The sequence below is a fragment of the Siphateles boraxobius genome, unplaced genomic scaffold (assembly GCF_051911475.1).
Source record: "Siphateles boraxobius isolate OS27281-9 unplaced genomic scaffold, OSU_SipBor_1 130, whole genome shotgun sequence".
In the NCBI taxonomy this organism is placed as follows: domain Eukaryota; kingdom Metazoa; phylum Chordata; class Actinopteri; order Cypriniformes; family Leuciscidae; genus Siphateles; species Siphateles boraxobius.
The window spans coordinates 40,918,060-40,939,890 of NW_027508734.1; the positions used below are offsets into that span (position 1 = coordinate 40,918,060).

A 21,831-nucleotide genomic window follows, 5' to 3' on the forward strand; every position below is an offset into this window, starting at 1 on the left:
TGAGGAACAGAAAAGGAGATGTTTGGCAGAATGACAGTCCCCATTTACTTTCATAGACTGTCATTCTGCCTAACATCCTTTTTTTGTGTGTCCACAAAAGTTTGTGGAATGACATGAGGGTGAGTAATGCCAGTGATGTGCTGAATTTTAACAAGACAACTTGGATTGCAAGCATTTTGCGGGCAATTATTTTAACTGGAAGAAATCCAGTCTCGCATGAGTCTCAAGTGTGAACTTACTTTATTTTCTTGTATTGTTTCTCGCGTATGTTTGGTTGTGAAACGTAGTCAGTTGACCAGACAGAGTTGTCGGCGATTCTTCCTATTGAAATGTTGTGTAATGTGTGACCCCCTGTTGCTGATCCGTCGTGTAATGTGCACACACCAGCAACTATGGCTCCCCAGACAGTCGCGCAGTTTATGAAGAACAGCGATCTGACAACTACATTATTAATAACAGATTTTTGGGTGAACTGTTCCTTTAAGCAAATTCTTTGTGTACATTCTTCTCACTGTAATCACTTTAGTTTTGAGTCAGGCATGGGCCTACATGCTTGTGCTTGTTATAAAGCCTAGTATTGCAACATTTTTGCAGGTGAAAGAGGGACATTTCACCATTTCACACTAGGTTTAGGAAAAGTCCAGCTGACAGTTTAGCTACCGCCGTTTTTTGTTGTTGTTTTTGTTTTTTTTCTCGCATTTTGGGTGTTCCAGTGCATTCAGATTAATATTCTCTACTCATATGAGCAAGTTATTGAACCTGTTTGTACTGGTTGAATGGAGTTAAAATGTTCCAACGATTTTGTGTTCTTGGTTTTGAGCTTTCAAGAAACATACCTTTTGTTGTCTCTGTTGGTTTTGTTTGCAGCACCCATTTTTAAATGGTACAACAATCAAGTGGTAACCAAACACCGCTAGAATTGTTTGTCATACAAAAGTAGACTGCCTGTAAAATCAAACTTTGAAGGAAATGTATTATTTTTTATATTACTATGTAGTACCCAACAATTTGCAAAATAACATTACATTCCTGAAGAAATTGCTAATTTTGTGGATGCATAAATCAAAGCAGAGAGTTTTTTTTAGAAGACCCAAATATTTATTTAGAAAAAAAGTTTATTTCCATCATTTAGGCTAGTTTTCATAACATTTGAGTTGTGATTGAATGTTGTTTTTTAAATGTTTTGATAGAGTACACAGCCCACTTTCTGGGCCCAGTTATATCAATGGTGGTTTGTGCAGTCAGACACCGTTCAGCCGGCGTGCTAAGTTTACTGCTTCTGGAATTACAAATACGTAAGGATCGTTTTTAAAGGATCTTCAAAATGAGTCACTGTCGTTACTGCAGTGTTCCCGGATGTACAGGGAATGTTGGCACTTTACATTGTCTTCCCAAGGAACCAAACATTTAACGGGCATGGTTGATGTTTTTATACAACAATATCCCTGTGAGCTTCAACATGAAATGATCAATATGCTCAAACCATTTCACCCCAGACTGTTTCGAAAACCTTGGACAGTTTCAAGAAGGCTTTTTTATGTGGCTACTTCTGAAAAGAAGGGCTGTTCCGACCCTGTTGACCGCAAGCTGTAAGTAATCTAACGTTATGAATTTGTCGCTAACAGTTATTTACAATGCTATCCGTTATCTATTTGCTATAGATATCTAGATGGTACAGTAAGTGGGACAGTTTGGTTTAATTTAAATATTTATTCGACAGTAGTTTAGATACACTGGACAGCGTGCAGCTCATCTATATATTCATGAGCATATCATAAAAGGGAGAAAACCACTCGTTTCATTCTGGGGCTATTTCTCAGGGTTGCATTAGGGCATATAAAAGAGCCACCGGGGCATTTTCACCCCAACCAATGTTACATACCCTATTTGGAGACCTTAAGGAATAGTGTGAAATACCCTATAAAATCATTCTATCACCCCTTTAAAGCCTATAACTACTAGTTCATTCATGGCACAACGTTTATCCTGATTTCCACGTCAGCGCTTTTTGATCTAATAGAGATCTATGGTTAATAACGGAGAAATTTGAATGCTTCTCAGTAGATCTCGCAGCGATGTTATTACTTAAGTGGCGAATTCAAATGCTTTCTTTACTGGATCTCCTAGCGCTGTGTAGTAACATATATTGTCGTCAACGGCGAATTATCAGAGCTTTGAGGCCCAAGTTATGATGTGTAATGCTTGGGAAGGTGTTATGTGTGTTCTGGTATATAGACCACCGAGGTACAACAAGGATTTTATTTAGCAGTTTTCAGAGTTTTTATCTCATATTGTGTCAAGTTGTGACAATATTTAAATTATTGGGGATTTTAATATTCATGTGTGCTGCTGTCCGAATGAGCCTTTAGTTTCTGAGTTTTTACAATTGGTGGTCTCTTTTAATTTCATGCAGTCTGTTTCAAGTCCTACCCATGAACAAGGCCATATTTTGGATTTGGTCTTGTTTCTGGGCCTTCCGATTTCTAATATTGATGTCTGTAATTATGTTTTGTCTGATCAAATGCCTGTTATTTTTAATGCCCGACCCGTAGCCTATGCCATGCAAACCAATTTTGCCTCAGACAGATGTGATTTGTTCTCATCTGATTACGTCATCAAAGGCTGTAGAATTTTCTGAGGTATAGCCTATAACTCCTCTTTCATTTGTAAATGTGATTGAGTGTCCTCTTTCTGTGGGCCCAAATGAGCTGTCGATATTGTTTAATTCTGTTTGCTTAAATATTTTGGATGTAGTGGCCCCATATAAAGTTAGGAAACCAAAGTTTAGGCTAATTCAATACCGTGGCTTAATAATTATACTCGTTCTTTGAGGCAGGAAAGCAGAAAGGCTGAACGATAATGGAGAAAGGATAAGCTACAGGTTTCTCTTCACATTATTAGGCAGTGTTTTTCAGACGATCAGGCTGTGAGAACTGCGAAGCAAAATTATTTCTCCAGTGTCATTACACAGAAATGTAATGCCCCTACAGCTCTTTTTACAAAAATTAATAGACTTCTAAAACCAATTGGCTGTTCTGCTTTGACTCCTTCGTTGGAAACGTGAAATGTTTCAGACATTTTTTATGGAAAAAGTGGAGAAGATTAGATCTAGTCTTCCTATATTGCCGGGTGAGACTGTGTTGTTGACAGAGTGTCAGGAGTTTTGACTTCTTTGAGCAGGTGTCAGTGGTGCAAGTTAAGGACGTCAATTAGTTTGAAGCCTACATCTGATGATTGTAATGTGGTTCCTTTACGCCTTCTCAAGGAATTGGTGGATGGTGTCGGGCCAAGTATTGCCTCTATTATTAACAGCAGTCTTCATAATGGGATTGTTACAATCAATGGCCCACAAGCAAGCGGCCATTCAGCCACTTCTTAAAAAGCATAACTTAGACCCATTTGAATTAAAGAATTACTGGCCCATCTCAAAACCTCCATGCCTATCAAAGTTTTAGAGAAGGTGGTTTATGCACAGCTGATGTCATTTTTAATTAAATATGAGATCTTAGATAAATTTCAGTCTGGTTTTAGGGCAGGTTATAGTACAGAATCTGCACTCTTGAGAGTTGTTAATGACCTTTAATCCAAGATGCAGGTAATGCTGCAGCTCTGATTTTATTGGACTTGAGTGCGGGTTTTGATACAATAGACCATCTTATTCTTATAAAGCGGTTATCCCAATTGGTTGGAATACGTGGGACAGTTTTAAATTGGTTCAAGTCTTATCTTACTGATAGAGCATTCTCAGTGAAGCATGGTAACTTTGTTTCAACAACGATGCCTGTTACTTGTGGGGTTCCTCAGGGTTCTGTTATTGGTCCAATTTTATTTTCCTTGGTACAAGTTGCCCCTGGGTTTGATTTAAAAAAAAAAGATGTCTTACCATTTGTACGCTGACGATACACAAATTCATCTCCCTTTGATAGCAGGAGAGAATTGTGGTTCTACCTCACTGTTGGCATGTCAGGAGGAGGTTAAGAGCTGGATGACCCATAATTTGGTTCAGTAAAAACTATATCGAAATTTTTTTATATCGTTACTGACAATGGCGTACCGTCGATAAATCCCGATACCGTTTTATCACCCAGCCCTAGATTCAAGCTCTCATCAGACATTAATTCACTGCACAGAACACAAACCATATTTTCCTCACTGCGAATTAAACTGTATTTAATGTAGCCTGATTTTAATGTTCTTTTAACTTGGATAGTTTTTTTTCCTCCATTGTTTTCGAGGATCAGGTTACTTGCTGGCATTTTCTCCTTCATTTTAAAAACAAGTTTAGAAGCCTTTTCTTGCAATAACGGTGTTAGATTGTATCACTTGCATATAAAATTGTCTCTGCTGTCTGCAACTGTAACAGGATGGATCTGCAACTCATTTCAGGGTGGAAACAAAATAATTGCTGCATTGGCAGGATGCTATGCTACGGTGTAATTCAAGAAATATATGTGCCCATGTCTGAACTTGTAAAACTCTGATGCATGTCAATGCAGGTTTAGAAGTTGTGAAAGCATTAGTTTGTGCCAAAGAAGTGATATTTAGCCAGTTACCCAGTTCAATCCTGAAAAAACTGATTTGCTTAAACCAATTTGAACAAAAGCAGGTTTTTATGTTTAGGGCAATTCCATGCAAAGGTCATCTTTACCATGAAAAAATAAAGTTTTAACCAAAAGAACAAAACCATTTTTAAGTTGTCCATTTAGGTCTGTAATATACTGTATTAATGTGCTTTAACAAAAATTTTAAGAAAATTGCCTTGTTTATCCACCAGATATGAGGTGAGCAACAATGCTTAAATTACATTTTCAACCAGCCATATTTCATGCTTTCAAAAAAAGGTATCAAAGACCCCCCTTTTTAAACTTTATTTTAACAGTAAGCATTTTGCAGAAAGATGGAGGCATGCCTGAGAAATAAATATACTAATTTGGTCATAACAGCACTGCCTGTTGAATTTATAAGGGCTCTAATAAAGAGGTCTTGACGCTTCAGTGCACTGTCACGTCCATAACGTTTTAAAGGTTTAGTTTATTTAATATGACAATTATAAAATGCAAATAACTTGAAACTTTATTTACAAAGCTAAATTAAGTTCATGCTTATTAGGATAGAAAATTCATCTCACTACTTTGCTCTGAACAACCATAATAATGCGTTACGGACGTGACCGTTACGGACGCTTCATATTAAATCATGCATATGACTATTCTGATCTGTTTCAAGACAGAAATGATTTTGGCCACTTCATTTCAAGTTTTGTTTTGTAGAAAGACTTTATTTAAAGTGAATTTCGTTTTGTATAAATTGTATCTTAATTTTAAATCAAAGTTTCATCAACCAATTGCCTGGATTTAATAAATAAGCAAATATAGCATGGAGGTGCGATCACTTGCAACATGTAAACTTGAGCGCGTCTCATAACTGAACAGAAACTCGACGTATGCCTCTCAGAAATATAGCCTATCTATAGAAAGATTGCAAAGATCAAAACGAAAAGAAATGGGCAACTCTCTGATTGTGTAATCTGTATGTGCTTTTTCCACCACCACGTCCCTTTAGAGGCTCGGTACGATCACGCTGACAAAATAATAATAATAATAGGCTAATAATATTGCGTGTTAATTATTTTGTCAAATCATTTTTATACGAAATAAAATGTGATGATTTTGACTCGCGGCTGTGCATTAAAATCCATAAACTGGCCGAAGACCGTGCGATCATTTAGACACAAAAAAAGGTAGGCGTTACATGATTGCTAGTGACTCATCTACGGACAATAATGTCCATCGGTTGACCTGACTGAGGAGGAAACCATTTGAACTCCTATATGACAAACATTAATTTTTAATGTATTTTAATTTTGACTGTCTTCCCTAATAGTCTCTGCTTTAATGTTCCGTCTATGTGTTTATAGTATTACGTCCAAGTCGAGAGGCGTCCTGCAATTGTGCGAGGAACCTGATTGGTTTAGGCGCGAAACAGGCCTCCTCTAATTCGCTCGCGCTTCCTGTCATTCAGGCTCAGGTTTTGATAGCTCGAAGATAGCGTTATCTTAAAGCTAAACACCTACCACAACGACAGATGGAAAAAATGGTAAGATGATACTAAAAACCAATACGTCAATACTTTTACATATTGAATTAAGATGTACAGTAAGATTCAAGCTATAAAAAAAATTCATAATTGTGGGGGGGGGTCTTCAGAATCATTTCAGACAGTCTTCTTAATGTGAAAACACAGTCATTATGCGTCAACAAAAGTGCCATGATGGTTTGATTGTTGATTTTCCAAACAGATTCTATGTATTTCAGACGCGTCACATCCATAACAGGGTTTTTGTCACATCCGTAACGTTGGTTTTTCCTCATAATATACTTCATAAAAATATATATATTTTAAACATTGATATTTTTATGTTCAGCTAAGACCCCTTCATCATGTGGATAGCAATATTTATACATTGGATTTAAAAGTTCACAGACTTTAAAGGAAATCGAACAGTATATCAAAAACTCTGTCATTTTCCGTCACATCCATAACGCATGCATATTTTCCTTTTTTGGGGGTGCTTAAATATATTTAAAAAAAACATATTTTGCCTATCAATTCCCCAGATTGGGTGCTCTGAGAATATGCATTTCCAATTTAAATATTGTAAGAAGTTTTTTTTTTCTGAGACATTTCACCTGTCATTATGAGTTCAAATGTCACATCCATAACGCTGGAATTACCCTTTAGTGAACAATACCTTGCCGCCTGGCTGGTAGAATTACTTTAAATAAATTGTCTGGTGCAGATTGGTTGTATTTTGTAAAATATATTTAGTAACCTAATCCAATTAATTACTGTATTGCAGCTCTTATTTCTAATCTTATTACTTTTTGGATTGCTTTATTTTGCGGCCTTTTATATGCAAATAAGGGCAAAACAACAACTTGGTGATGCGTACATGAATATTTATGAATGGAGTTTTCTGTTTTGCATTAAAGTGTAACTTTGCCGATTTTCAAACCGCTTACTATTATTACAGTGTTGGTAGTATATGTAAATGAACGAGGTTTACTAATTCTCCGTGCTACCTGGAATCAGCAATTCACATTTATTTGTCAGTCAAAGTCCGCAAAATGCGTCATCTGATGGTATTTTGACAGCTCCTGGTCTTTTGTGAAAACGACTCGGTTACTAACGTAACCTCGGTTCCCTGAGAGGAGGGAACGAGTATTGCGTAAGTAGCTTACGCTATGGGAAAACTCCTTTTCTCGAGAATATTGAAGTCTTTATGTAAAACGCATTGCAGCTGCACAGCTGACAGCAATGAACGAAGGCAGCTCGGTCATTGGCTGTGCTGCGGCAACTTGCTCGAACCAATGACGGGGCGACTCTGAATGCGCGACCAATGAGCGCGCTTCGCGCCCGCGCGCGTCAGAGCCCGCCAAGATGGGCGTGGCCAAGAGCTATATATTGGGCGCCCCGTCATGAGAGTTCTTTAGGTTAAAACGACTGAAGCGAACTAACCAAGCACAAGCACGGCAGCTTACGCAATACTCGTTCCCTCCTCTCAGGGAACCGATGTTACGTTAGTAACCGAGTCGTTCCCTTTCGAGAGGTCTCTCCTATTGCGTAAGTAGCTTACGCTATGGGAACACCATGCAAAACGCCGTGCGTGCTGAACTTCGCCTTATGATAGCCAGAGGCAGGTGCCTGAGCTAAAAAAGCAAAGTTATCATCCAACTAGCCGGCAGAGGCGAGCTTTATATGTGGGAAAGAATACAGAGCGGCTAGAAGGCGCTCAGTGTGACACAAGCACATACATAATCTAGATACGAACTCGTAGTTCAACTAGCATCATGCTGATAGTACATTGGAATGCAGTGTCGGGACCTGTAGGTTGTAGAACCTGATAAATGTGGACGGTGAGGCCCAGCCTGCCGCCGCACAAATATCCTCGATCGGTATCCCGCTCGACCATGCCCAGGAAGAAGCCACACTCCTGGTGGAGTGTGCTTTGACTCCCCAGGGGCATTGAAGTCCCTTAGCTTCATAAGCCAGCGCTATAGCCTCAACTATCCAGTGAGAGATTCTCTGCTTTGAAACGGCGGAACCTTTCGTACGGCCGCCAAAGCATACAAACAGTTGTTCTGTCTGTCTGAATAGGGCAGAACGCTCCAAATACACTCTGAGAGCCCTAACGGGGCAGAGTAGATTAGCGTCGTGTTCGTCTGCTGGGGACGATAGCGCAGTTAGGGAGATAACCTGTGCTCTGAAGGGAGTGGTGAGCACTTTAGGAATATACCCATGTTTCGGTCTAAGGACGACCCTGCAGTCGTTAGGTCCGAATTCTAGGCAGGCAGCGCTTGTCGAAAGCGCGTGCAGGTCGCCCACTCTCTTGACCGAGGCGAGTGCCAGCAAGAGCGCAGTCTTGAGCGAGAGCTGTTTAAGGTGCACGGTTCGGAGTGGTTCGAACGGAGGCCCTTTAAGAGCGTCTAGGACAGTAGCTAGGTCCCAGATCGGCACTGAGGGGGGGCGTGAAGGGTTCATCCTCCTAGCGCCCCTTAGGAAACGAATAATTAGGTCGTTTCTTCCCAATGGACGTTCCATTACAGGGTCGTGTGATGCTGTGATGGCCGCCACATATACTTTGAGCGTGGAGGGGGCGCGGCCCGCCTCCAGAAGCCCTTGTAGAAAAGCGAGTACGTTCGTAATCTCGCATGTTTCAGGGTTCAGGCCCTTGGCATTACACCAGTCACTGAACACTTTCCATTTCTGGGCATATAAGCGTCTCGTGGAGGGCGCCCGCGCCTCAGCGATGGTTTTTAGTGCTCCGCTCGTGAGGTTCCTGGGAACCCGTTGAGGGGCCATGCATGAAGGGCCCACAGATCGGGGCGGGGATGAAATATCATCCCGTTGGCCTGACTGAGGAGGTCTGGCCTCAGTGGAATCGGCCGTGGTGCAGATTGCATTTGCATCAGATCTGGAAACCATGTTTGGTTCTTCCAGAGTGGGGCTATCAGCAGCACTGCGTTTTTCTCCTCTCTGACCCGACTGATGACCTGCGGTAGCATCGCGATCGGGGGAAAGGCATATAAGGGACGGCTCGGCCAGCTCTGGGCGAGCGCATCCATGCTTTTCGTGAAGAAAAGAGGGCAGTGCGCGTTCTCCTTGGAGGCGAAGAGGTCGATCTCCGCTTTGCCAAAGGTTTTCCATAACCACTGAATCGTCAGCGGGTTGAGAGCCCATTCTCCTGGGAGAATTTTGTCTCTGGATAGCATGTCCGCCCCCTGGTTCAGGGCACCTGGCACATGCGCTGCTCTCAGCGAGCGCAAGTTGTGCTGGGACCATAAAATGAGTCTCCTGGCCATTGAATGCATGGAGCTCGACCTGAGTCCACCCTGGCGATTTATGTACGATACTACCGTCATGTTGTCCGTTCGGACCAAGACGTGTTCGTTTCTCAGCTGTGGGAGCAGGGCTCTGAGAGCCAAAGCGACCGCTTTCATTTCCAGACAGTTTATGTGTAGGCGCTTCTCCGGGTTTGACCAAAAGCCGGAGACAGGCCTGCCCTCGTAAAGGGCCCCCCAACCTATTTTGGAGTCATCTGTCGTTATCATCTTTCTCCTTGTGTTCACACCCAGACTCACGCCTGACTGGTACCAGTCGGCGGCTTTCCAGTGCGTCAGGGCTTTTATACAGCCGTGGTTCGCTCTGATTAAAAGGTGGCCCGAACGCCACGCGTGAGTAGGGACGCGGCTCTTGAGCCAGCGTTGGAGAGGGCGCATATGCAACAATCCTAGCTGGAGTACGGCCGATGCTGAGGCCATGAGACCGAGCATCTTCTGAAACCGCTTGACGGGGGCGAGCGCGCCCGCCCTGAATGATGTTGCAAGGCGCCGGATGGTGAGCGCGCGCTCTGATGAGAGACGCGCTGTCATTTGCATCGAGTCTAGAACTATTCCCAGGAAAGAAATCCTCTGGCTGGGAGATAGTATGCTTTTTGCAAAATTGATTCTTAGACCCAGGCATTCTAAATGGCTGATAATCCAAGATCTGTGTGTTATTAACTGACTCTCTGATTGTGCTAGAATCAGCCAATCGTCGAGATAATTCAGTATTCGCACTCCCCTTCGCCTTAGGGGGGAAAGTGCTGCATCCATACATTTCGTGAATGTACGGGGAGCCAGGGACAGGCCGAACGGAAGTACTGTGTACTGGTACGACTGTCCCTCGAAAGCGAATCTCAGAAACGGCCTGTGATGAGGCGCTATTGGAATGTGAAAGTAAGCATCTTTCAGATCCACTGAGAGAAACCAATCTCCTGGGCGTACTTGCGCGAGGATATGCTTGGTTGTTAACATTCTGAACGAGCGAATCATTAGTGCTTTGTTCAGGTGTCTGAGATCTAGGATGGGGCGGAGACCGCCATCCTTTTTCGGGACGAGAAAATAGCGGCTGTAAAAACCTGCCTCGCTCAGAGAGGGGGGAACAGTTTCCACAGCGCCCTTTTCTATTAGTTTGCGCACCTCGGTGCGTAGAACATGTGAGCACTCTTTTCTCACTTTCGTCTCGACCACAGTCGTAAAACGTGGTGGTCTGCGAGCGAACTGGATCGAGTATCCGTGCTTTACTATATTCAATACCCATTTCGGCATATCTGGAATATTTTCCCATGCCGTTGCGTGTACAGATATGGGCTGAATACAGGCTAGGGGCGGGCCGCTGTGACGCAGGGACCCGGCCAGCGAATCGCCTGAGCTCATAGCTCTCAGAGGCGCGGGCGCGCGCTGAGCAGCTGAGTGAATGGGCGCGTGTGTGATTACAGCAGCGCGCGCTGTGTCTGTAAAACTCGCAGCCTGGGCTGGGGTTGTGTTTGACACTGTAAGGACAGTGTTTATAAGTGGGGGTGCATAAACAGTGGTAGGCACACGTGTCACTTTTATAATGTTTCCCGCTTTTACTGGGGATGAATTTATAACTGTGTGAACAGTGCTTGTGTGTAGTGGTGCGTACATGACCGTAGGCACGTGATCTACATTCATGGGGTGCGCAGCTTGAGCTGGGAATGAATTTGGCACTGTTTTGACAGTATCTGGGAATGCACACTTTGTGGACATGTGAACCCTTAGTGACACAGGCAGAAAAAGACTCTTTTTGTGTTTTCTGTGCGTCGCCGTAAAAACGGCGTTTGTTTGCAGGTGAGCGAGCTCTGTGACTGGCCCATTGACTGCTGTATGAACATATCCAGCCGCCTGTAAGGGGACTGGGTAATGCTTGAGCTTTTGCAGAGAGAGTGGTCCGGCTTTTGCGAGACACGCACTCTCTCTTTTCATTCTTGTGGCTAGGACGGCTTTCGAGGCTCGGGGTTCAGCACAATCTTGGGCCGAGGACCCCGTCGCTCAGAAGGCGGCTTGCGGTTGTGAGAGCGCGAGCGGCGTCGAGCGTCAGCCTGAGGCGCGGGCTGAGAGGCGGTGGGGGCTGTTCTAGCCCGCTGCGGCTGCGGCGGCCTCTGTCTGCTCTGCGATGAGCTGGAGCGCTTGGGCAGGAAATGCCGCATAGCTTGTGAAGCATTCTGGGCCTCAGTGAAGCGTTCGGCGAAACCCTTAACCGCCGGTCCAAACAGCCCGCTGGTGGAGATAGGCGCGTCGAGAAATGGCGCCTTATCCGCGTCCTTCATCTCAGTCAGAGTCAACCACAGATGGCGCTCGAGAACAGTCAAATTAGCCATGGCACTGCCGATAGACTGGGCGGTGGCCTTCGTGGCTCGCAGGGCTATGTCAGTCGCGCTGCGTAGGTCCTTAAAGGCTTCGGGTTCGGGGCCAGACTCGTCCATAGAGCGGAGAAGCTTGGCTTGGAACACTTGAAGTACCGCCATAGAGTGAAGCGCTGATGCAGCTTGGCCGGCGGCGGCGTAGGCGCGACCGGCGAGAGCTGAAGTAGTGCGGCAGGGCTTCGAGGGGTGGGAAGCTTTGGCTTTCCATCCGGTGGTGGAGGGCGGGCAGAGATGATTGGCCACGGCCTCCTCGAGGGGCGGTGTTCCCTCGTAGCCTCTTTCCTTCGCGCCGTCCACAGAGGAGAGCGAGGAAGAAAAAGAAGGCTTTAGGCGCGCAGAGTGGGGGGCTTTCCACGACTTGGTGAGTTCGTCGTGAACTTCCGGGAAGAAGGGAGAAGGCCTTTGCCGAGGGGCCTGCTGGCGCCCCTGCAGAAACCACTCATCCAGTCGGCTCCGGGTTGGTTCTTCGGGAGAAGACCAATCGAGCCCGAGGTCTTCCACGGCCTTAGAGAGAACGCGGATAATCTCGCTATCCATGGTGGAGCCCCCGCTCGCGCTAGCTAGCGTCGACGGGGCGGGGTCGAGAGTGGAGCCCGGCCAGTCGTCCGATGCAGCGTCGATTGACAAGCTGTCATCCATTCCCCCATCGTCCTCGGACGCGCCGAAAGTCACAAGGCCCACCGCTCTGCTAGAGGGGTGTGGGTCCGGCTGGGTGAACTGAACCGGCGGTGGGGAAGGCAAGAGCGGCGGTGAAGCACGCGGAGACTGGCTCGGCGTGACGTCACTGAGCTCAGGTTCAGGAAGCCTCTGTGAGCGGCGCTTTTTCTTAGTGCGCGGCTCGAACAGAGGGATGGCAGCGATGGGCTCGCTCACGGCGAAAGCGGCGAGGCGAGCCCGCAGTGCGGAGAGACCCAGGTCGTCACATTCGGGGCATCCGCCCTTGGTCAAAGCAGCTTCTGCGTGGTCCCGGCCCAGGCAGCGAGCGCAGATGATGTGACGATCCCCGTCCGGGAGAAGGTCTCTGCACGACGCGCAGGAAGGCATTTGAAACAACGCCTTGGAAAAATTGCTCTTTTACAAGTGTCGCAGAGCGAACAGATGTAAATACTTGCGTGAGCAGTACGCCGGATGGCTCAGTAGGATCGCGTTAGAAGGCGGCTGAAGGTGCCGACGTCCTCGTAGCAAATCCCGCTGGTATGCTTTTCGACGGCGAAGCTTCAATAATCCGGAGGATCCAGCGAAGAAGGTGTTCGCTGAAGGAGATTAAATCTAAAGAACTCTCATGACGGGGCGCCCAATATATAGCTCTTGGCCACGCCCATCTTGGCGGGCTCTGACGCGCGCGGGCGCGAAGCGCGCTCATTGGTCGCGCATTCAGAGTCGCCCCGTCATTGGTTCGAGCAAGTTGCCGCAGCACAGCCAATGACCGAGCTGCCTTCGTTCATTGCTGTCAGCTGTGCAGCTGCAATGCGTTTTACATAAAGACTTCAATATTCTCGAGAAAAGGAGTTTTCCCATAGCGTAAGCTACTTACGCAATAGGAGAGACCTCTCGAAAGGGAACTATGCTTCCGCATTTTTGTATCATTCGGACAGTTTGATCAACAGAGGGTTATAGGTTTATGACTGAAAATTGTATCGCTCAATGTTTACTCTTTAAACAGCGGTATGGTAAATACACTCTTAAGAAAAATGGTTCTAAACAGTACCAAATTACGGTTCTTCGGCTTGTAACAGAACCCTTTTCGGTGCTAAATAGAACCCTTTTTATAAGGTTCCATAAAGAACCATGCTTTGAAAGTGCTATATGACTTCCTTTACACGAGAGTAGATGTTAAAACTTCATGCTGATTTGTACTCGGCTTTCGCCACGATAAGCACCAACTAAGACGAAGCTTTACAGTAACCTATGCTTCCCCATCCATTTACTATATTTTTCCCATTTTTCCATATGGTGATGTAAATCTCCTTCTGTCTAGTGTTAACACGCATCAGCTCACACAACGGCTGCAACCACAGTGCGGTCCCCCCATGATAACCGTCTGGATTGAGCTGAGTAGGGGACATCTCTAGGGTCTTCAAGTGGGCATAAATAACCTATATAATGTGGTATAAATAACCTTTTCAACAATATTTTTTCATTGAAATTAGTATCTTCGTATTATTAATACTACTATTATTATTAATATTATTTTTATGTATTAATATTGTTTTTTTAGTCCTATATCTGCCTGGTCTTAGTATATAATTAATAAATAACATTGAACACGATATAGATGTGATGAAGGTCAAGTTCAAGTGAAATATCTTCTAATTCCGGTATATGATGTCTTTACGTCCTTCATTATGTGTGTATTCTGAGTGGCAGTTTCTCTCTGCAGATGATAAGGTTATGATACATGACAGCATCTGAAATATACAATCGAGTTTAGAGTTACATTGTGTCTCTTTCAGTTGATTATGTAAAAACTATTATGTTCATGAAGGCCAAAATGATCCCAAATGGACAGAATGAGCCCGTTACCATGTTAAAAATGAAAAGTGATATAAAGTCATGGGATAGCTTTAATGTTTTTTTTTATGTGACTGGGTATGTTTAGGCATAAAGTAATAATAAAAAAAAACGAAACAATATGGATTCCATATCTCTGTTACTTACTTTGTGGAGAAGAGATGATGAGTAGGCTATCCTTAATTGAACAGAGCTGCTCACGCTTACATGTTCAGTCAAACTAAAAAGAGAAAAAGACATGATTGGTAGGAAACCGGTTACAATTTTTAAAGTTATAATTTATTGACATTTTAAGAAAGAAGTCATTTACCTGTTGACAGTCTGTGTATAGTTGTATAGATGAGCTCCAGAAAATCAGTAATGAGGAGGCTTTGACAGTTACAGATTTGAAAAACAAAAAGGTGGGAGTAAAGTACCCTAAACTCCAACACAAAGAGCCATTTCAGCATATAAAGCGTTCTTTAGGACGCTACGGTTCTAAATAGAACTGTTGCTACTTGTAAAGAACCTTTAAAGAACCATCTGTTTTAGTGTATCGTAAACTAACAGCTTTCTTACCTGTACGTGTTTGGTTCTGGGAGATGGGCAGAACTGACAGAATGACAGTTTTTCCCCTCAGTTTGGCGGCTTTGGCCTAAAATCCAGTTTGCAATGTTGACTACATGGAGGTTTTTCAGATTTTCCGTCGCGCTTTCTCTTACGATTCTTTGCAGCCTTTAGCCACTGCCTACAACGCGCTGGATCCTTCACTGGAAACCGAAAGTAACTCACTTCCGCTAGAGGTTTATTCTTTGAATTCTTGCACCCGGGAACAATAAAAGTCAACACCATTATGACAAAAAGTTTGCTAAGAAGTATCTCTACTAAAGCAAGGCAGTATTTGACTTTGGTAACCGTATCCGTAGCAGACTGGTGGGAGTGGCCTTTGATGGTAACATGCTCAGTGCATTATGGGTGTTGAAGTTTTTCTACCTATTTGGTAAAATGGAATACAACAGGCCTTTTGTCTCTGTTTTCTCTAGTCAGGTAGCACCGATTTCAAACATTTTTGTCTTTTTATTGTAAAAGCATCTAAGTTTTATTGAAAGCCCATTTTGCAGTGGCAAACTCCTTTAAAAGGTAACTGAAATGCTTTTGCTTGCTCCTTAAATTAGTGTTTTTCATTTTGTGTAATCTTCCTTATGTAGAGCCACGCTGGTGTTTTCAGAATCTATTGCTCACTGTATGAGGACACTTCGCATGAACTTCATCTCCAGAGTTGCTCTGAGAATCACGTCACAAGCATTTCACCATTTCATTTGATAAAACTGTCAGATACACACAGAAATGCAAAGGTCTTTCCTACAACCTGACAAAATATAGGTTTGGTTTAATTTGAATAAATTATGACAGACATACAGACAGACTAAATCACTATTGTACAATATAATGTACTTCTCAAAGTTATAGCAATAATACTAATACTACAATTTATTTTAATATTCTTTTAAGGTATATCACATAATTTTAGATACAATCGCTTTATATGATGAATATTTAATTTGGTATTTATTCACATATAAACATTCATCAGCGAACATAAACAGAAGCTCAACCGAACCTTGCGGAAGCTCAAACGTGCTGTGTCACACGAGAATTAACCTCCTTGGTTCTTGCGGAAGCTCAAAAGTGCTGTGTAACACAAGAATTAACCTCATTGGTTCTCACATGCAAGCCAACTTGCTTGAGCTTCCGTTTACCACAACAGATGCGTGAGTTGACTTTTGTGCTGAGCTTTGCAAAAGCCAAAAAAGAGAGAGAAATTAATAGATTCAATTTCAGTTGATTATATTTTAAAAGATTAATAAAATGGTAAAAGTTGTATACATTTGTTTAATTACCACCTGTTTTGATAATACATTTGTTTTAAATCATACACAAAATCTAAATCCTGGAAAATTAAAATGAACAACAGAATTCCTGAAAAAATGTTGCCTTTTCTTTGACAACTATTGTTTTAAAATCAATTCAAACTGTTGAAAACATTATGTGCTTAACATTTATGTGGAAACAATGATACTGTACAAACGTTTGGGAAGATAAAAAAAAAAGAGAAATTATTACTTTCATTCATCAAGGATGTATTAAATTGATCAAATGTGATTGAGGAGACATTTATGATGTTACAAATGACGTTTTTTACTGTAGTTTTGATTAAATAAAAGCAGCCTCGTTGAGAATTAGAGACTTTTTTCAAAAACATAAAACAAAATTGTTTCCAGACTTTGACAGGTACTGTACCTACATATGCTTATCTTCAGTGTTGAAGAAGGTTACTTTTAAAAGTAATGCATTACAATATTGTGTTACTCCCTAAAAAAGTAACTCATTGTGTTACTAGTTGTTTGTTTTTTAATTACAACATAACAAAAGTTCTATTTTTGGCAAATTTAAAGGCCCTATAAGGCTAAATACACACAATTCACACAAACTCCATCTCTCCTTTAAATGTCAGTGTTAAAAGAGCATGTTTGTCCATTTAGTGAAGCTGATTGATGTAGCCTATATCTTAGCTTTGCCTCTAGGCTTAGGGTCTTCCTTCATTTTTAATCGGTAGCTGTTGTTCGAATGGTAGTTAAGTAAATGTGTCTGCGATCAAATGTTCAATATCTCTATATAGTTGGCACATCAGCGGTAGCAGTTGCGGTGTGCAGTAATTTACGTCTCTTCAATGATTGGTTGATATGCCAATGGAGGCTGGCCTCCTCTACCATGTTACTTTTTTCAACATTTGAACATTAATAGGGTTGGTGATGGTGCAGTGGATAAGACACATGCCTATGGTGTGAGAGACCTGGGTTCGAATCCACTGTGAGACACCAATATGTCCCTGAGCAAGACACTTAACCCCTAGTTGCTCCAGAGGCGTGCAACCTCTGAAATATAGCAATTGTAAGTCGCTTTGGCGTCAGCTAAATGAATAAATGTAAATGTAAATAAAATCGTCCTTCTCCCATTTTCACCTCAAAAGTTTGGCTAGGCTGTACCTCCCTTCCCTGACGAGCTGTCACTGTCAACGTTCAACAATGACATTGGTTTATAAAGTGAGATTAAACACAAAAATTATGTATGATTCAACATTTTCATGACAGTGTTCTTATTCATTTTGATGATGAATAACAAATCTGTATGTTGTGCTAGTGAGATGAGTAAATGCATGTTTACATTTACATTTATTTTGCGCACGCAATTATATCGATACAGTAGCGCAAAGTATTGCGATATTTAATTATCAAATTATCTGTTTTACTTTCCGGTTTTCTCAGAGTTTACTCTGATCATTTACATTTGCGTATTACATCACAAGGTGGCGCTTGTTGCGGTGCTTTGTTGTCGTACATTCGACAGCAAATTCAAATGAAAATGGCTTCAGTATTACGGTTGCACACGACGCTCCGCATCTTTCAAATCGAAAGTGTGGGTAAATTTCGGTTTTATGATTATTCTCAGGTTTATGTTACTCTATTATGTCTGCTTTATGTTACTCTATTGTATTTAAATAATTTTAAGTTATGTGCTGGGAGCTCAGTGAGTTTTGTTTGTTTCATATTAAATATTACCTGCTCGGTCTTGTCTGTCAGCGCGTTGTCATTGTCCTCTATTTTTCACTGCTTGAGAACATGGGTTGAAATCGCCCTCTAAACCCTCATTCACTAAGTTAGGCCTATTCCCTAAGTTAACGTTAGTCCACTAATACTGTTCACTTGAAGGAGTGAATGAAAACGAGTAAGCGACAGGCGTTGAGCGTACATAAGCTGTACATTCGTTAATGCAGTGCAATGTGGGACAGAGACGCGATCTGACACGTGTCCTATTTTCTCACAAATCTCTACGTTTATTTAAATAATTCAAGATTGCTCTTATGAGAACACTCGACAAAACTGACATTTTGGCATAATTTGTGTGTGTTATGGTTTGTTCAAGCCCGAAAGAGAACTTGATACTGACGCGCGTCTTTTCTGTGGGTCGTGTGTGTGTGTGTGTGTGTGTGTGTGTAATACAGGCAGGATTTAACGGATACTGCGTAATTGCGTTAAACATTTTTAAACTTTTTTTTTGTTTTTGTTGCGGTGCCGCGGTGGGCAAGTGATGAAACCAGTGTTGCAATGTGTCCCGAATGTTCAAGAACAAGTTTTTCAGTTTTTGCACTTCAGTTAATGTGTAGAAGATAATGTTTACAGAATTAAATGTGACATTTAAAGTGAGGTGAGCGGTCTTATTTTCCTAATTTTTTGTAATACCTTTGAATAATATGGGGGACGTGAATCGCAATATCGCAGAATCGAATCGGAATACTTGCTGTATCGCAATATATTGAGAATCGCAATAATATTGAATCGTGGCCCAAATATCGCAATACTATCGAATCGTCACATTTTTGCCAATTCCCACCCCTATGAAACAGAAACCTTTAAATCATGTTCCCTCTGCACTTCAGAAACTGTGGGCTTCCACGCACTCCTCAGATATCTCATGAGAAGTCTATCTTTGACTGGAGTGTAAGGTTGTGGCTTCAAAATGCACGCAGGGATCACTCCTACTTTATTAAATATATAATGAACAGTTAATATTAGCTGGAATGCATACATGGTACAGTTTTAACAGTATATTGGTTGCTTATGTTGCAAATGGCAGTATTGGGGAGTAGCTAATTACAATTTTGTTTTGTACATTTCGTTTAAAGCTACATTCCGTTTTTCGTTTTGACAAACCTGCAATGCATTGAAGCAGTGCAGCGCCGTCTTATTAGAGTACAAACTATTACCGCAATCTGTTTTTTTCACGCATCTTGTGGATTTACAGTTTATTGAGAAGAGATCGTCTGATTTTTGTGTAAAAGACGTACAGGAGTGGGTTGATATTGCATATGAATCTACTAGTAATGGCTACACTTTTGTATGTAATTTATGCAAACCAAAGATTAAAACACTGTCTGCGTCGAAGACTTCAATCACATACAGGTGAATAATAGCCTTTTTAAATTGACAAATTGGTCTGCTATATTGCACTCTATATCAAATGACTATTTCTGATTTTATTATGATTAGTTTAATCTGTCCCACAAGTGTTTTAAAATGAACCTAAAAGATCACTAACAATGTGTTTTGTACCATTGCTTTTGCAAAGCATCTGTCGATCAAACATAAAACATAATTGTGATATAGCTTAGTGCGCCTATCACACGGCAAAGGCTGTGATCTAATAAAATAGGTTGCGGTGGATTTCAGAATAAAGCACACTGTTCACGCAAGCAAGTCATGATTTGTGTCTCAGAGTGGCTCCGTTCACAGTAAATGCTGCAAGCCCTTTTTCCTGTAAAGCACTTTAAATTACCATTGTATATGAAATCTGCTATATAAGTAAATCTGCCTTGCCTTGATGTTACGTTTGTTACAATTTAGCACTTTGACAGTCTGTTTGAGATATACGAGTATTGTGTGTATTTTTGGATAGTTTGCAAAATAAAACAATACTCTTTGAAATAATAATTGTATGATATTATGTTGTCTAATTTTTTTTTGTTATTATATACCTGCTTATTACATGGCTATCTACCAAATAAATCAATAATTTGATAGTTTATTGATTTAAAAACGATTGTATTGCTCCAGAGTGAAGAAGAACTGTGTCCATGGCAACGCTCTGTTTTTCATGGCAACGGTGTGTTATACTTAGCAGCGGTCTTTTATCAAGAAATAACAGACCGCATTCAACATTAGAATTCAACCAAGCCATGTAATAAACTAAATTAAATTACTTTTTTCACAATAATCTAAGCTCCGTACACCATAATGACAAAACAAAAAACAGGTTTGTGATTTTGCAAAATGTATTAGGGCTGCAACAACTAATCGATAAAATCCATTATAATCGATTATGAAAATCGTTGTCAACGAATGTCATTATCGATTAGTTGGTCTGCTTACGTCACGGGGAGCGTTTACTGGTACGCACACACACGCAAGGTCTCTCTCCCTCAGGCGCTCTGCCGAGCGCGCGCGCTACACGGTTTGGAGCAGTCTCTTCTGTCTCGCATGCGCGCTCTTGCTTGCGCGCTCTAGATTTCGGGAGTTTGAACTAATTCGCGGGCATCAGGGAGCCGCAATCAATATGCGGGAGACTCCCGGGACTTCCGGGATGTCTGTATTTTGTCTCGAGCATCAGGTTGTGCAATCAGTTCGCTCGCAACGTAAGTGATGGATTAAAATAGCAATAGGTTAAATTAAAACGGTCTTTACAAAGCGAAGCACTAAATATAAAGGCAGTTAATAACAGCAGCAGTAAAATATTGTTTTTTAGTCACTGTACTCAGTGGTTTTCAGCGAATGCTTGTGCACTAATGCATAATTTCTCCTGTCCTTTACTCAAGCCTGTTAGCTTGCTGGGTAACGTTACCTCCATTCCGTTCTCTTTTTATAGCATTTGTCTACTAAGTTTTAATTGTTTTTCAAACGCGATCTACTGCGGCTCTACATTCACACAATTGTTTTCAGTCTTTCTATATTTATTTAATCAATTTATCCTTATATTATATTCTTTTATATATTATATATATAATATATATTATATTCTTTATCCTTATATTCCTTATATATAATTAATTTTAAATAAAAATTAAATGAATTATATATTTTAGATGTTTTTAGTTTGTTTTTAGTTCAGATATTCACATCTGAACAACATGTCTGTGTAAATTTGTTTTAACAAAAATTGTGTTAAAACATAATATGTTGGATATCATTTTTTTATCAATAATCATGTTTGTCAACTTGCCATCAGCAATTATCATTAAAAACAATGCAAATATTGATATTAGTAAAACTCAATGTGTGGCTTTTGCACTTTTTAAAGTACACTTTTACACATAAATACCCTGATTTACGGTTTTATTTAGTTCTAATAAAAAAAAAAATCTAATTTAATTTCTATCCGATTAATCGATTAATCGAAAAATTAATCGTCCGATTAATCGATTATCAAAATAATCGTTATTTGCAGCCCTAAAATGTATTAAAAAAAAAAACTGAAATAATTACATTGCATAAGTATTCATACCCACTTGAAATTTAGCTCATGAGCATTTCAATCTTATTTGTAGATGTTACACGTCAAGTGGAGGTAACCTGTGGAAAATTCAAATGAATGGACATGATTTGGAAAGGCACACACTTTTCAATAAAAGATTTAACAGCTGAAAATGCATATCAGAGCAAAAACCAAGCCATGAGGTCAAAGAACTGCCTGTAGAGCTCAGACACAAGATCTAGGGAAAAGTCTACAAAAAATTCTGCTGTATTGAAGGTTCACAGAAGCATGTAGCCTAAATAATCCATAATGGAAGAAGTTTGGAACAACCAGGACTCTTCCTAGAGCTGGCCTCCTGGCCAAACTGAGCAATCTCCTTGGTTAGAGTGGTGACCCAGAAGCTGAGTACATGATCATATAAGGAGATGGGAAAAATTTATAGAAGGATAAATATCACTCCAACACACTACTGATCTAGGCTTTCTGGC

General features: G+C 41.5%; 1 protein-coding gene across 2 annotated transcripts in view; it reads left to right on the forward strand.

Moving 5' to 3' along the window:
- Nucleotides 1-21,831, forward strand: part of arap2 (ArfGAP with RhoGAP domain, ankyrin repeat and PH domain 2) — a 126,551-nt gene that overhangs the window by 1,330 nt on the left and 103,390 nt on the right. The gene's annotated exons all lie outside the window — the stretch shown is intronic.